The sequence below is a fragment of the Cibotium barometz genome, chromosome 51 (assembly GCF_041138505.1).
Source record: "Cibotium barometz isolate CiBa-2024 chromosome 51, ASM4113850v1, whole genome shotgun sequence".
NCBI classification, from domain to species: Eukaryota; Viridiplantae; Streptophyta; class Polypodiopsida; order Cyatheales; family Cibotiaceae; genus Cibotium; species Cibotium barometz.
The window spans coordinates 46,260,654-46,266,476 of record NC_141096.1 but is presented as its reverse complement, the minus strand read 5'-3'; the positions used below and the strand labels follow the sequence as shown (position 1 = coordinate 46,266,476).

The window sequence follows — 5,823 nt, the reverse complement described above, 5'->3', positions numbered from 1 at the left end:
GCCCTACATGACATGATTCCCATTCGGGAGGAAGGACCCAATGACGAGGAAGAACAGGAGGAATGGCAAGGCTTACCAGTGGATGAGGCTTGGGATCCATTCAGTTCAGAGGGAGAGGTGGCAAAACCTCTATTGAACTGGTTAAATTCCTATGAGGGGTTCCAGTGCAACATGGTGGACATAGTGGAGTTGGACCCAGACCCTATTCAAGAGCTGTCTCCCAAGAAGAAGAGCTCTCAAAAGAAGCAAGAGTATGGGATTGGACAGAATCTTTGCTCACTATGGCCTCCTCCTCTAATGCAGTGTCTCAACAGGAAGAGATAAAGGTCATAGGTCTAGGGGAACCTGAGTTTTCTCGAGACAACCTTGCTAGAAGGTCTCTCAAGAGGAGTCATCAGAGGCACCTATAACCCCTCCTAGATGCACCCACAAGGAGAGGCGGGTAGAGCACCTCAAGGCTCGGGAAGAAGCCTTGCCAGTAGAAGAGATACCTGCTAACTGGACTGAGAAACGCATTGGTGATTTCCCTCTGGACAACCTTGCCAGAAGGTCTCTCAAGAGGAGTCATCAGAGGCACCTATAACCCCTCCTAGACGCACCCACAAGGAGAGGCGGGTAGAGCACCTCAAGGCTCAGGAAAGAAGAAGCCTTGCCAGTAGAAGAGATACCCGCTAACTGGACTGAGAAACGCATTGGTGATTTCCCTCTGGACCATGACCCCTTATCCACCATCAAGCACCACTCGGCACCACTCCTCTTCAAACCCACCACTTACCCACGAGGAGGTGAGAGAGTTGAACCTGGGAACATTAGAGGGAGCCACGCCTTATCTTAGTGGCAACTTGGGTCTCGGAGGACCCTTCCACTCTTCAAAGAATCATCGACTTTTTCAAAGAACACCAAGAGGCATTTGCATGGACTTACAAGGATCTTCCAGGGATAGACCCAGCCATTCGCACTCACAAAATTTCACAAAAAGAAGGTGGTTGGCTAGTCAAGAAGGGCATCTATTGCACGTGAATCTAAAATATGCCGAAGTGCGGAAGAAAGAGCTAGATAAGATTGAAGAGGCGGGTATCATCGTTCTTCCCATTGAGCATGTTGTCACCTATAGTGGTGATTCCAAAAATGAAGACCAACAAGATCAGGACCTGTGTAGACTTCGGATCCCTCAATCAAGGCACTTCAGAAGATGTGGCCAGCCAAGGGTGGTGGTTCAAGCGAAACCCTGTATCAACTTACTCTGGTGTTCGTGAAGTGCCAAGTATCGGGTCTCCATCTCCAAAAATAAAAAATAAAAAAATCCCCCCTCTTTGGTTTCATTTTCCTTCTTCTTTTACAAGAGACAAAATAAAAAATAAAAAATCTCTCTCTCACCCAACCTCCTCACCGACCAATCGCTCACTCGTCACCCACCCTTTTCCTCTCTCTTCTCCCCTTTCCTCTCTCTTCTCCCCTGAACTCCCATCACCGACCAACCCAACCTCCCCTTCTCCCCGATTAAGCAAAAATAAAAAAATCCCCCCTTTGTATTTTTTTCTATCCTTAAAAAAAACCCTCCTTCAATATTTATTTTTCCAAAAAAAATCATTTTTTCCCCAAAAATTTTTTGACTTCCCCGTCTTAGTTTTCTTTTTTCTATTAAAAAACAAAACAAAAAACCAAAAAAAACAAAAACAAAAATAAAAACACCCGCCACCTCTCTCTTTCTCTCTTTTCCCTCTTACTCCCCTCTCACTCATCCCATCAACGACCACCCCCCTCACACTCAACTCACCGAACAACTGACCAACCTCATCTCCCTCTCCCTTCACTCCCCCAATCTCTCCCACTCTCACCCCACCGCCGACCACCATCCCTCTCCCTTCACTCCCCCGATCTCTCCCACTCTCACCCCACCGACCACCATCCCTCTCCTCCCCCGATCTCTCCCACTCTCACCCCACTGACCACCATCCCTCTCCTCCCCCCCTTCCCTCTAGTGACCCCACCACCCTTATCTTCCTCACCCCGTCACCCTACCGCCCCCCCTTGTTCGCTCACCCGACCCCCCTCGTCTTCCCCTTCCTCTGATGCGTACTCATCACCAACCGACCCTCCTCTCCTCTCCCCCTTCCTTCTGCCGACCCCACTCTCCTCTCTTCCCCACTTTCCTCACCGGCCCCCCAGCCCCCTCAACCTTGTGTGCAATGGTCACCCGTCAACCCCCCACTTTCTTCACCAACACCCCCACCTTCTCTTCCTCACACGAACCCCCTCTCACCGACCAGTTTCCCCCCCTCGCTTACCCATTGTGCACCCCAGCCTTCCCCCTTTCTCACCTCACATGTGACCAGCCGCCCCCCTCGCCTGCTCTTGGGTGCGCATCACCCCACTGACTACCCCCTCTCTTCACTCCATGCATTAACTGCCCCCTTCTCTCCCTCTCACCCGGCCCCCCTCTCGTCACCCCCCCAGGCACTTTCTCTCGCAGCCACCTCTCACCTTTGCATTATGCTATCTCACATGGCCAAGCTGAGGTACTTTTGTTGCTGTTGGAGAAGGGTGTGTCATTGAATGCAATGAATCATCATAGACAGATGCCTCTCATGCTTGCTTATAAAAATGGAAGGGTATTTTGCATTGAGCGGTTTGTGGCATGGGGAGCTGATATCCTCGTGTTTGATGCTCCCAATGGGAGGACATGCCTCCATTATACAGTAAAGAGCGGCCACTTTGATTGTGTCCACAACAAATTTTGTATGTTGTCCAGATGCCCATAGTGGCACAAACATGTGGAGCTACACCTCTACACTTGGTAGCCCGGTCCAACCATTCTACAGTAGTTTGCTTGCTTTTAAGTAAGGCATGTCTCATGTGTGCAATGCCTACAAGATCTAGTGGAAATGGCTATGGTTTTGGAAGCACATCATTGCATTTTGCAGCACATAGAGGATCATCTAAATGTATTAAAGAGCTCTTGGCATGGGGTGCAGCTAGGTTGCAGAGAAACTCTCAAGGGCACACCCCTTCTTCATCACTCTGCAACACCATAACACAGCATGTACATGTGCAGCTTTCCCCTTTGGCTAGAGAGCCCTTGGTATGGCCATCTCCGTGGTAGTTTGAGTAGTCTTGACCCTGAAGCATACGTTCTCTTAGAGGCTATCGTGGCACATGCTACTGATGCTTGGGAGTATCAGATCTTTTTTGTTAATGAAAAGCGGATCTCTTATATACTGGCCATGGTCAGTATAGATTTCATTTTGTATCTTATATGCCTGGACTTCGTGCCAAAGTTCTTCCCAGGATGAAGTGGCCAGTGAGATGATTAATGTTTAGATTGGTTTTTTTACTTTTGTTGAGGTAACCTTCTGCCGGATGCTTTGCCCGGGGGATGATAGTGGTAATACAATTAGTGATAGCTTGCTGGATGAAGTGCCCAGGAGCTCCCAGAAATAGCTTGCTAGATGAAGTGCCCAGGAGCTCCCGGTTCAATCATTTTTTTTCTACAGCTAGCTGGATAAAGTTGTCCAAGAGCCTAGTTGATTCATTTTTATTTATTTTGTATCTCTCCAGAAGGTTTGCCTCAAAGTATCATTGTCTGAGGTATGCCTCGCAGCCTTGCTTGCTTACCGGATGGTTTTCCGAGAGGCTCACGTGTGTTTTCTTGGCATTCATCGGGACAGTGAATTGAGTAGTAGTGTGGGCAACCTGTGGGACGGGGAGCTAGTTCCTCCACACTCCACCGACTGCTCCGACCACTCTGACCGGCCGGTGCCCTCCGACTACTCCGACTACTCCGATCACTCCGACCCTCTGACCACTCCGACCGTCGGTGCCCTCCATCTACCACTCCAACCGTCGATGCAATCTACCCATCCATGGTGGACCAAGCTTATAAGGAGGCCGTGGAGGAATTCATTCAAACACCACCCATGGAGAAGGAAGCAGTGCCTACCTTGGTCATTCCCCCAACCACCACACCTTCAAAGGCGGATGAGGAGTCTACCCAACCTAAGATTAGTAATTTAAGTTGGGAGGAAAAGTTGGCAAGAGCAAAGGTGGAAATCACCCTTCCTCAATTATGTGGTTTGAGCGAAGAAATAGGAGAGCAACTATTAGGTTTGGTCCAGCATTGGATGGATCCGAAGACAACTAGGGGTGAAGACACATCTAGTAATAGTGGGCGACGGCCCAGGAGGCAGCAAGCAAGGGTATGCCACTCACTGTCCTCCAGGAGTGGCCTATCACCGAAGCAGCCCAAGGGTGACACTCTCCGTGGAAGGAGCGCAAATTACAGGAGCCATTATGGATGGTGGTTCTGGTGTTAACATCATGCCCAAAGCTACTAGGAAAGTCTTGGGTCTCCGAATTATTGAGCTAGCTCCCTTCACCACCGTCTGAGTATGGCAGACCAAAGAGAAGTGATGCTCGTGGGACTAGTCAGGCAAGTTCCGATGAGTTTTGAAGGATTAGTATGTGAAATGACTTTTGTGGTGTTAGACCTTCCACTAGCTTGAGGGGCCTATAGCCTACTCATTGGAAGGCCTTGGTTGAGGGCAGCTCAAGTGATCCATGATTGGGGTCGGGACAACTTGCATATCCCCAACCCAGAGGGGATAGTGACCTTGCCCTTGGAAAAAGGCCCCGATGAGAGTGCTCAAGGTACTGCCCTGATGAGAGTGCTCAGGGTACTGCCCCGATGAGAGTGCTCAGGGTACTGCCCTACATGACATGATTCCCATTCGGGAGGAAGGACCCAATGACAAGGAAGAACAGGAGGAATGGAAAGGCTTACCAGTGGTGGATGAGGCTTGGGATCCATTCGGTTCAGAGGGAGAGGTGGCAAAACCTCTATGGAACTGGTTAAATTCCTATGAGGGGTTCCAGTGCAACATGGTGGACATAGTGGAGTTGGGGACCCAGACCCTATTCAAGACCTGTCCCAAGAAGAAGAGCTCTCAAAAGAAGCAAGAGTACGGGATTGGACAAAATCTTTGCTCACTATGGCCTCCTCCCCTAAGGCTGTGTCTCAACAGGAAGAGATAGAGGTCATAGGTCTAGGGAACCTGAGTTTTCTTGACAACCTCACTAGAAGGTCTCTCAAGAGGAGTCATCAGAGGCACCTATAACCCCTCCTAGACGCACCCACAAGGAGAGGCGGGTAGAGCACCTCAAGGCTCGAGAAGAAGCCTTGCCACCAGTAGAAGAATTACCCGCTGACTGGACCGAGAAACGCATTGGTGATTTCCCTCTGGACAACACCCTAGCCCATGACCCCTTATCTCTCCATCAAGCAGCGCTCGGCATCACTCCTCTTCAAACCCAACACTTACCACACGAGGAGGTGAGAGAGTTGAACCTCGGCACATCAGAGGAGCCACACCTCATATTAGTGGCAGCTTGGGTCTCGGAGGACCCTTCCACTCTTCAGAGAATCACCGACGTTTTCAAAGAACACCAAGAGGCATTTGCATGGACTTACAAGGATCTTCCAGGGATAGATCCAGCCATTTGCACTCATAAAATTTCACAAAAAGAAGGCAATTGGCTAGTCAGGAAGGGCATCTACCGCGTGAATCTAAAATATTCTGATGTGCGGAAGAAAGAGCTAAACAAGATGGAAGAGGTGGGTATCATCGTTCTTCCCATTGAGCACTCCGAGTGGTTGTCACCTATAGTGGTGATTCTAAAAATGAAGAGACCAACAAGATCAGGATCCGTGTAGTTTTCAGACCCTCAATTAAGGCACTTCGAAAGATGTGGCCGACCAAGGGTGGTGGTTCAAGCGAAACACCTGTCTCAACTCACTCTGGTGTTCGTGAAGTGCCAAGTATTGGG

At 49.6% G+C, this 5,823-nt stretch overlaps 1 pseudogene; it reads left to right on the top strand.

Moving 5' to 3' along the window:
• Positions 1 to 281: 281 nt before the first annotated feature.
• LOC147609686 (E3 ubiquitin-protein ligase XB3-like) lies at positions 282 to 3,293 on the top strand (annotated as a pseudogene).
• Positions 3,294 to 5,823: the final 2,530 nt, after the last annotated feature.